We start from the raw sequence: 11,799 nt of genomic DNA on the forward strand, positions 1-11,799 counted from the left end.
CACTTTATTTTAAGATTGTGATATGTCAGAATAATAGTAGAGATAATGATTTATTTCTGTTTTTATTTCTTTCATCATGTTCCCATTGGGTCAGAAGTTTACATACACTAAATTAGTATTTGGTAGCATTGCCTTTAAATTGTTTAACTTGGGTCAAACGTTTCGGGTGGACTTTGTTGTCCTTAAGCCATTTTGCCACAACTTTGGAAGTGTGCATGGAGTCATTGTCCATTTGGAAGACCCATTTGCGACCAAGCTTTAACTTCCTGACTGATGTCTTGAGATGTTGCTTCAATATATCCACATAGTTTTCCTTCCTCATGATGCCATCTATTTTGTGAAGTGCACCAGTCCCTCCTGCAGCAAAGCACCCCCACAGCATGATGCTGCTACCCCCGTGCTTCACGGTTGGGATGGTGTTCTTCGGATTGCAAGCCACCCCTTTTTCCTACAAACATAACGATGGTCATTATGGCCAAACAGTTCTATTCTTGCTTTTTTATGGTGGTTTTGGAGCAGTGGCTTCTTCCTTGCTGAGCGGCCTTTCAGGTTATGTCGATATAGGACTCTTTTTACTGTGGATATAGATACTTTTGTACCTGTTTCCTCCAGCTCTCGTTGGCTGGCCCTCACTACATATTCGTCGCCAAACCCACTGGCTCCAGGTCATCTATAAATCACTTCTAGGCAAATCCCCGCCTTATCTTAGATCATTGGTCACCATAGCAACACCCACCCCTAGTATGCGTTCCAGCAGGTATATCTCACTGGTCATCCCCAAAGCCAACACCTCCTTTGGCCACCATTCCTTCCAGTTCTCTGCTGCCAATGACTGGAACGAACTGCAAAAATCTCTGAAGCTGGAGACACATCTCCCTCACTAACTTTAAGCATCAGTTGTCAGAGCAGCTTACCGATCACTGCACCTGTACACAGCCCATCTGTAATTAGCCCACCCAACTACCTCATCCCCATATTATTTACATTGTTATTTATTTTGCTCATTTGCACCCCAGTATCTCTATTTGCACATCATCTTCTGCACATCTATTACTCCAGTGTTAATACTAAATTGTAATTATTTTGCACTATGGCCTATTTATTGCCTTATCTCCATAACTTACTACATTTGCACACACTGTATATAGATTTTCTATTGTGTTATTGACTGTATGTTTTGTTTATTCCATATGTAACTCTGTGTTATTGTTGTTTTTATCGCACTGCTTTGCTTTATCTTGGCCAGGTCGCAGTTGTAAATGAGAACTTGTTCTCAACTGGCTTACCTGGTTAAATAAAGGTGACATTTTAAAAAAAGGTCCTTTGCTGTTGATCTGGGATTGATTTGCACTTTTCGCACCAAAGTACGTTCATCTCTAGGAGACAGAACGCGTCTCCTTCCTGAGCGGTATGACGGCTGCGTGGTCCCATGGTGTTTATACTTGCGTACTATTGTTTGTGCAGATGAACCTGGTACCTTCAGGCGTTTGGAAATTGCTCCCAAGGATGAACCAGACTTGTGGAGGTCTACAATTGTTTTTCTGAAGTCTTGGCTGATTTCTTTTGATTTTCCCATGATGTCAAGCAAAGAGGCACTGAGTTTGAAGGTAGGCCTTGAAATACATCCACAGGTACACCAAATTATGTCAATTAGCCTATCAGAAGCTTCTAAAGCCATGACAACATTTTCTGGAATTCTCCAAGCTGTTTAAAGGCACAGTCAATTTAGTGTATGTAAACTTCTGACCCACTGGAATTGTGATACACTGAATTATAAGTGAAATAATCTGTCTGTAAACAATTGTTGGAAAAATTACTTGTGTCATGCACAAAGTAGATGTCCTAACCGACTTGCCAAAACTATAGTTTGTTAACAAGAAACTTGTGGAGTGGTTGAAAAACAAGTTTTAATGACTCCAACCTAAGTGTATGTACACTTCCGACTTCAACTGTATATCCAAGAAATGTGCAGATAACTAATTTAAATATCTCTGTCTTCCATTTTATTTACTTGTCTTATAGTTGCTGGGAAATGACTGTAGTAAAGGACACATAATCCCATATTGCTAAGAAACAGAAACTGTCCACCAAGGTCACCTGAATCATAATGCTAACAGGTTCACCATGTGTTCTAACCAGTGTGGGTATCCAGTGGGATGCCTAAGAGCAAAATTAATTAACTAGTCTGTCGGAATGTTTTCATGCAATTGTTTTGTTAAAATCACAACCTGCAGTGTATGATAAGGTAAGAGAAGTCCAGTGGAAAACCCCAGTTAACCAGTTGGGTTGACCTGTTTGTTCAAAATGTGTTGCAGTATGCGTCTGCTGTAATATTGTACACCATACAACACATCTCAGAAGTTGTTCTTCTTATGGACATTGCGAAACAACATTTGTCCTTAAATACACTGAAATACACTTTTTCTTTAGAAACTCGCAAAACAGTGCCCAAACATGTTACAACAGAGAATGACAGTTCATCTTTATCAGGGAATGAGTGAATCATGGTATTCACCTGGAATTATCCTGTCAGTCAGAGCAAACACTGGGCCAATGCTGGAAGACGAGTTTGTCTTCAGGACCCCTTTCATCTGGTTCTGAGGCATATCAGATGAATTCACAACTACAGGGCTGAATGCCAGGGTTGGGGGTCAATTCCATATTAATTTCAAATACAATTCTTCAATTTATTCATGAAGTGGAGAATTTACGTTGAATTCAATTCTAATTTCAACATTCTTGAAGGTATGGAATTGGAATTGTAAATTTCTCAGTTAATGGAATTAATGCACAGAGTATCATTTCAACGTGTATTTCTATATTTCCAGTATTCTGTAGCTAGGCTGTCTGAACAGTGACATTGTCACGGTTTCGGCCGAGGCTGCCTCTCTCCCTTGTTCGGGCAGGCTTCGGCGTTCGTTGTCTCCGGAGTACTAGCGGCCACCGTTGCATGTTTCATGTTCGTTTGCTTCTGTCTAGTGTTGTCACACCTGTTTTCATTCAGTGTCATTAGTGTCCTATTTAGTTCCCGTTGTGTGTGTCAGGTGTTGTGTTATATTGTTCCGTGTCAGATGTGTTTCGCTCGGTTGAGCTTCTCTCCACTGCGCTGGAGTTACGCACCTGTTTGTGCGCTGTTCTGTTTCGTTTTTTCGCCTGCGTGCGTATTTCGCCTTCGGGCAAGAGTTGTCCGTTTTGCCGTGTTTTCGGCTCAAATACAAGTATTTTGGAGTATCCGTCTGCGTCCTGCAATTGATTCCGCCACTACACCTACAGCACACCTTGACAGAATATAACACCACCTATGGAATCAGCAGGAGCCGCAGCAGCCCAGGCGACTCTGGAGGACAGGGTCCGGGAGCAAGGGGACCAGATCCTGCAGATGGGGACCGCCCTGCAGGAGGTGATCACCACCATCCGAGGCTGGGGGACGCCTCCACCGCCACCCTCCGTGCCAGCACCATCGGCCAGTCAGCCTAGTCCCGCACCAGAACCCCGAGGAGTCCGACTCTCGCTCCCGAGGGCTTACGATGGGACCGCAGCCGGGTGCCAGGGTTTCCTTCTCCAGGTGGAGCTGTACCTGGCCACCGTGCATCCGGCGCCCTCAGGACATGAGAGCGTGTCCGCCCTGATCTCCTGCCTGTCCGGGAAGGCGTTGGAGTGGGCCAACGCGGAGTGGAGGAGGATCGACGCGGACACCATCACTTACAGCGAGTTCTCCCGCCGCTTCAAGGCGGTGTTTGACCATCCCCCGGAGGGGAAAGCGGCGGGGGAGCGTCTGGTCTTCCTCCGGCAGGGGAGGAGGAGTGCTCAGGAGTTCGCCCTCGAATTCCGTACTCTAGCGGCAGATGCAGGGTGGAATGATCGGGCCCTCGTCGATCACTACAGGTGTAGTCTGCGAGAGGACGTCCGTCGGGAGCTGGCCTGTAGGGACACCAGCCTCACGTTCGACCAGTTGGTCGACATGTCCATCAGGCTGGATAACCTGCTAGCTACCCGCGGGCGTTCCGAGGGGGGTCCGTCCATTTCACCCTCCAGCGCTTCCGAGCCGTGCCCCATGGAGCTCGGGGGTGCTGGCGCTAGAGAGAGGAGGGGTCGGCTTGCTAGGGGGTCCATCCCTTGCACCAACTGTGGTCGGGGAGGACACACCGCGGCTAGGTGCTGGGGATGGCCTCCTAGGGGAGAGAACGACAGGTCCCGCACTGGGGATTCCCTCCAGGTGAGTAGGCGCCCCACTCACCCAGAGCTCTCTGTTGCACATTTTTGTATGCCTGTGTGTTTTCCACAGGTAGCACCTCATTCCCAGCATAAGGCGCTGGTAGATTCAGGCGCGGCTGGGAATTTTATTGATAAAAAGTTTTGTTTAGCGTTAGGGATTCCCCTCCTTCCTGTTGATGTTCCTTTCCCCGTTCATGCCCTAGATAGCCGTCCGTTGGGTACGGGCTTGATCAGGGAGGTCACGGCGCCACTTAGGATGTGTGCGCAGGGGGGTCATCAGGAGAGGATCCAGCTATTTCTGATTGACTCTCCTGCGTATCCGGTGGTGCTGGGCATGCCCTGGTTGAGTACCCATAACCCATCCATTTCGTGGCAGGAGAGGGCTCTGATGGAGTGGTCTGCTCAGTGTGTGGGTAGATGTTTGGGCGTTTCCGTAGGGGCTACCTCGGTGGAGAGTCCAAACCAGGTGCCCGCATTGCACGTTCCCCCTGAGTATGGGGATTTGGCTATTGCGTTTAGTAAGGCGAGGGCGACGCAGTTGCCGCCCCATAGGCAGGGAGATTGTGCGATAGACCTCCAGGCAGGAGCTGCGCTCCCACGGAGCCATGTGTATCCTCTGTCTCAAGAGGAGAAGAAAGCTATGGAGACTTACATAGACGAATCTCTGAGACAAGGATACATACGGCCTTCCACTTCCCCTGCGTCCTCGAGTTTCTTTTTTGTGAAGAAAAAGGATGGTGGTTTGCGCCCATGCATCGATTACCGTGGTCTCAATCAGATTACGGTGAAGTACAGTTATCCACTCCCGCTGATTGCGACCATGACTGAGTCGCTGCATGGGGCGCGTTTCTTCACAAAATTAGATCTCAGGAGCGCATACAACTTGGTGCGCATCAGGGAGGGCGATGAATGGAAGACAGCCTTTAGTACCACCTCGGGCCATTACGAGTATCTGGTCATGCCATACGGGTTGATGAACGCTCCGTCAGTTTTCCAATCATTCGTGGATGAGATCTTCCGGGACATGCAGGGGCAGGGGGTGGTTGTGTACATTGATGACATTCTCGTGTACTCGCCTACCCGTGTCGAGCATGTGGCCCTGGTGCGTAGAGTGTTGCGGAGGCTGGTGGAGCACGACCTGTATGTGAAGGCAGAGAAGTGTCTGTTTTTCCAGGAGTCGGTCTCCTTTTTGGGGTATCAGTTGTCTGCGTCAGGGGTGAAGATGGAGGTAGACCGGGTGTCGGCCGTGCGTAATTGGCAAACACCAACCACTGTGAAGGAGGTGCAGCAGTTTTTGGGGTTTGCGAATTACTACCGGAGGTTTATCCGGGGTTTTGGACAGGTGGCAGCTCCCATCACGTCTCTGTTGAAGGGGGGTCCGGTGCGTCTGCAGTGGTCGGCCGAGGCGGACAGGGCGTTTGGGAGGCTGAAGGACCTGTTTACCTCGGCCCCGGTGCTGGCGCATCCGGATCCCTCTTTGCCGTTCCAGGTAGAGGTGGACGCGTCAGAGGCCGGTCTAGGAGCCGTGCTTTCACAACGATCTGGCGCGCCACCTAAACTCCGCCCCTGTGCTTTTTATTCTAAGAAGCTCAGTCCGGCGGAGCGGAACGATGACGTAGGGGACAGGGAGCTGTTAGCCGTGGTACAGGCCTTAAAGGTGTGGAGGCACTGGCTTGAGGGGGCTCAACACCCTTTCCTCATTTTGACGGACCACCGTAACCTGGAGTACATCCGGGCGGCGAGGAGGCTGAACCCTCGCCAGGCAAGATGGAATATGTTCTTGACCAGGTTTACTTTTAAGATCACGTACATCCCTGGGTCACAGAATGGTAAGGCAGATGCGCTGTCTCGGCGGTATGACACGGAGGAGAGGTCCGTGGAGCCCACTCCCATACTGCCGGAGTCGTGTCTGGTGGCACCGGTAGTGTGGGAGGTCGATGCTGAACTCGAGCGGGCGTTACGCACCGACACTAGTCCACCACAGTGCCCGGAGGGTCGGAAGTACGTTCCGCTCGAGGTTCGGGATCGATTGATCTATTGGGCTCACACGTCACCCTCCTCTGGACATCCGGGTATCGGCCGGACAGTGCACTGTCTTAGTGCCAAGTACTGGTGGCCCACGTTGGCAAGGGATGTGAGGGTTTATGTTTCCTCCTGCTCGGTGTGCGCCCAGTGTAAGGCGCCTAGACATCTGCCTAGGGGTAAGTTACTACCCCTGCCCGTGCCACAACGACCATGGTCCCACCTCTCGGTGGATTTCCTCACTGACCTTCCTCCTTCAAAGGGGAATACCACCATACTGGTCGTTGTGGACCGGTTTTCTAAGGCCTGTCGTTTGCTCCCCATGCCGGGCCTTCCTACCGCCCTGCAAACTGCCGAGGCCCTGTTCACCCATGTGTTCCGGCACTACGGGGTACCCGAGGATATTGTGTCTGATCGGGGTCCCCAATTTACCTCCAGAGTCTGGAGGGCCTTTATGGAGCGGTTGGGGGTCTCGGTGAGCCTCACCTCGGGTTACCACCCGGAGAGTAATGGGCAGGTGGAACGTGTAAACCAGGATGTGGGCAGGTTTCTTAGAACATACTGCCAGGACCAGCCGGAGGAGTGGGCAAGGTACGTTCCCTGGGCCGAAATGGCCCAGAATTCCCTACGCCATTCCTCCACTAACCTAACCCCTTTCCAATGCGTGTTAGGTTACCAGCCGGTTCTGGCACCCTGGCAGCAGAGCCAGATCGAGGCTCCTGCGGTGGATGAGTGGGCGAGGCGCTCGGAGGAGACATGGAACGCTGCACACGTCCACCTGCAGCGGGCCCTCCGACGTCATAAGGCGAGCGCTGATCTCCACCGCAGTGAGGGACCGGTGTACGCACCTGGTGATCGAGTCTGGCTCTCTACCAGGAACCTGCCCCTCCGCCTGCCCTGTCGGAAACTGGGTCGGCGGTTTGTAGGGCCATTTAAAGTCCTGGGAAGGTTGAACGAGGTGTGTTATAAATTACAGCTACCTATTGAATATAAAAGTATTAACCCCTCGTTCCATGTGTCCCTTCTCAGGCCGGTGGTAGCTGGCCCACTCCAAGACAGTGAGATCAGGCAAGAGTTGTCCGTTTTGCCGTGTTTTCGGCTCAAATACAAGTATTTTGGAGTATCCGTCTGCGTCCTGCAATTGATTCCGCCACTACACCTACAGCACACCTTGACAGACATTATCAGTCTGAAAGCCTGAGGGAGTTAAATTCGAATTGGAATTTGTGGAATTGTTGGGGAAGATATTTAATTACGAATGACATTTTTGGAATTTACCTAACATTGGAATTGAGAAATTGAATTATCTCTGAATTCAAAGACTGACCTGGAATTTGAATTTAATTAAATGGAATTTACAGGGAGAGGGAATTGATTTAGAATTGAATTTGTGGAATTAACCCCAACCCGACTGAGTACAAAAACTGGTTCTGAGGCACATCAGATTGATCCACATCTATAAGGCTGAGTACATACTCTTTATTTTAATGAGATTCACACGTATGTATCCACACCTATAGGGCTGAGTACATACTCTTAATTTTTTACAATAATGAGATTCACATGTAGGGGTTCTGACACGCTGGCGTTGGTGTGTGCGCGCACACGCACTCAAAACCTGCAAAAACATTCAAGTTGAGATTCGATCATGCATGAAGCACAAGTGGGAAAAGTGGAGGAGAACAAGGAGGGCATTGAGGTGACACATGCTCTCACTCTCAATCCACTATTTTAAAAGCCCAATTCAATTAACCTGCTTTCACTTGCATCTCACAACTTGCACTTACGGCAAATCCACAATTTGTTGTTGTTGTTGGTAAAGCCGCCAGTCATCCTTTCTCCAGTTTTGACAGAGGTAAGTAAACACCCAGAACTGGCAGGCCATGCATGGCATACTCCATAGAGATAAAACACAATTTTATAAATATTATACATATATTAGTATTACATTGAATACTTGTAAACAATGTTCCCTCTAAACTGTGCGCAGGCGCGCATTTCACCTCGGACTGCCGCGCAGAAGATATATGAGCCAGCGCAGAGAAGCACGAGATTGAACTTCGCTCAACTTTCTACAGTTTTCCCCTTTAGTTAACACTATCAACGTTTTGCTCTACTGTGGCAATTGCGATCGAATCAATGCAATATTAGCCACTTTCAATGTAATATACCGAAACAAAACGAAATATGCAATATTTAGCATGCAAAACGAACTGTGCAAGAGACTTTCTTGTAGGCAGAGCACATTGGAGTAGGATTTTATTGCATTGACAGGCACGTCTCAAGGCCCATATTCTACACAGACCAGTGAATCAGAGCTGCAGTAGGCCTATATGCAAATAGCCATTGCCATATATGGATCTGTGCCATTCTCTTTGAACTGGACTGTGTATAGGCTGCAATATGAGCGGTCGAGAGTAGATGCGCTTGTTTTGAGATCAAAGTGAGAGCTGCATGTAGCCACGTGTGCACATTTGTTCATATTCTTTGCTAGTTAGTGAGTTATTAGCCCAGTTATAGCTCATTTCTAGTCAACAATGGGGAGTGGTTGCTTCCAACAAGAGCACAAAATGTGTGCACTTCTATCCATCTTTGAAAAGCGAGTCAGGTAAAGAGCTTTTTTATGTCTTTAAGGGGAAGTGTTGTATTTTGAGATGGTCTTGAATAAACTATGTAGCCAATAGGCAGATCGTAGCATAATTGTCTGATTCTCTGTAATAATGGAATGGGAATAATAATGAATTTTATTTTGTAAAGTGGTTTCTTGCATCAAACATTTTTAGTCACCTTGTCTGAAGGATAAAGTGGATAAACAGGTTCATGTCAAGCCCTTAATGTTTTAATTGTAATGGCCTACATTGAACACCACACATTGGCTGCTACTGTAGGCTGATCGATAGAACAGCTATTTTCATGTTAAAATGTTATGAGATGCGTTTTTCTCCATTGTTTTTGATGGTAGGCCACTCTGGTAGGCCTACATTATGATCAAATAGCCACAGTAGTCTACTTGGCCACTGTTAAAACTGTAACTTCAAGCGGGTACAGCCTCAGTGTTCACAATAACCAAGAGATGGAAGTTGCACAGAATTTTCACAATGTTCAAGTTTGCGCTCAGCAGACCTGACATTTGCTCAGTGCCCAAAATAATTAGAGGGAACATTGCTTGTAAATGGATGGAACTGACCTCAACACTTGAATGTTGTGTAGCAATAATAATAAGCTGTGTGTTATAGTCATGTTGACAGAACTCCTAGGTCTTGGCACAAGATCACCTGGTCCCATAGAAATAAAATAAGAGTTATAAACGTCTAATAAACATCTGAAGCACGTGTGCAGTCAGTCTCTGAGATTACAATCATAGTCAAGTCACAACCCTCCTTTTTTTGCAAAGACAAAGGAACACAGCCATATGCTGCAATGCTTAGAATGAACTGTGGCAGACATAAGGATGGGATAGGGCCATGATACCCACTGTGAACAGTATGGTTTCACAGCTGTGTTATAGACGTGGTCACTGACAGCTGAATGCACTTGGACAGTCTTTAGATGGTTGTTATATGTATTTGTGACCATCCTTATCGAGCTATGAATATGAATGTGCTACTTGATTCTTTAAATGTTTTATGTAGCTGACGATTGTTATTGGCAATCTCAATGGTCATGTAGGTCAACTGTTATTCTTGAAGGTGACCCGGGAATCCCCTTTCTGTTTCTGAAGCGGTTGAAAGCCAATGAAGTTAAGTGAGCTGAAACTGTACACGTTTTTCTTCACTGCAACATGGGCTTTTACACAGCTTTTCACACACTATTTATTTACTTTAACAACTAGCCTAAATATCTCTGCAGATATAGCCTGCATTCCATGGTGGTTCCTTCAAGGGAGAATTCTAATGTCGATGTTTAGGTAATGATGCACCTTTCTTTCTTCAAGGAGGACAAGAGATTAATGAAATGTAGCACATCCACAAATAACTAATCTATCCACCAAATCTACAGATTAAGCTACTCTCTCTAATTTAATATTTGGCCTATTAGGACCAATTAGTTTATACAATAAAGTATTTATTTAGCTGAAGGGAGAGGGTTCAACTTCCCTGGAACCCAAAGGTATACAGTATTATTACACTCTTAATATGAAACCTCTTGCAAGGCAACAGATACACTGATTGGTTTGGGATTTGAATTTCAATGCACTAAGCATGTACAAGAAGAATCCCTACAGACAATCACAACAAAATAATATATCTTTCCATATTCTATCCCAAGACATTTCACAGATATACACTGAGTGTACAACACATTAAGGACAGCTGCTCTTTCCATGACATTACATTTACATTTTACATTTTAGTCATTTAGCAGACGCTCTTAACCAGAGCGACTTACAGGAGCAATTAGGGTTAAGTGCCTTGCTCAAGGGCACATTAACGTCATTTAGCAGACGCTCTTAGCCAGAGCGACTCACAAATTGGTGCGTTCACCCTATAGCCAGTGGGATAACCACTTTACAATTTGGGGGGGGGGGGGGGGGGGTTAGAAGGAATACTTTATCCTATCCCAGGTATTCCTTAAAGAGGTGGGGTTTCAAATGTCTCCGGAAGGTGGTGAGTGACTCCGCTGTCCTGGCGTCGTGAGGGAGCTTGTTCCACCATTGGGGTGCCAGAGCAGCGAACAGTTTTGACTGGGACATAGACTTGACTTGACTGGGACATAGACTTGACATGACATAGACTGACCAGGTGAATCCATGTGAAAGCTATGATCCCTTATTGATGTCACTTGTAAATTCCACTTCAGTCAGTGTAGATGAGACAGGTTAAATAAGTATTTGTAAGCCTTGAGACAATTGAGACATGGATTGTGTATGTGTGCCATTCAGAGGGTGAATGGGCAAGACAAAATATTGAAGTGCCTTTGAACGGGGTATGGTAGTAAGTGCCAGGCGCACTGGTTTGTGTCAAGAACTGCAAGGCTGCTGGGTTTTTCACACTTAACAGTTCTCATGTGTATCAAGAATGGTCCACCACCAAAAGGACATCCATCCAACTTGACACAACTGTGGGAAGCATTGGAGTCAACATGGGATTCCACATCCCTGTGGAACACGCCGTCCATGCGCCGACAAATTGAGGCTGTTCTGAGGGCAAAAGGGGCGGGGTGCAACTCAATATTAGGAAGGTGTCCTTAATGTTTTGTACACTCAGTGTATATTGTTGGATCTAAACACTTGTTGTTTTTTTCATCTAATTTGACAGTTTAGGAAGTAGATGCTCATCTAAATCTCCATGTATTGACTGTCATTTTGGCAATTCTGATGTTGCTGAATGTAGCCTACGTTTAGAACCATTACGGACTAATAATTGTGTGCTGCCATCTTGTGGTAAATGCTGCACCTTGTTTGCACAGACTTTTCATTCCATGGCGAAAGTTAGAGAGTACGATCCACATACCGAGAACAACTTCATGTGATCAATGACTAACACAAACACATAAACAAAAACAATAAATGAGTATGAGAACCGACTTGTAGCAATAGCAATAACATGTTTCTATCTGAAA

The sequence above is a fragment of the Coregonus lavaretus genome (genome assembly GCF_964263955.1).
Source record: "Coregonus lavaretus genome assembly, chromosome: 34".
Taxonomy (NCBI): Eukaryota; Metazoa; Chordata; class Actinopteri; order Salmoniformes; family Salmonidae; genus Coregonus; species Coregonus lavaretus.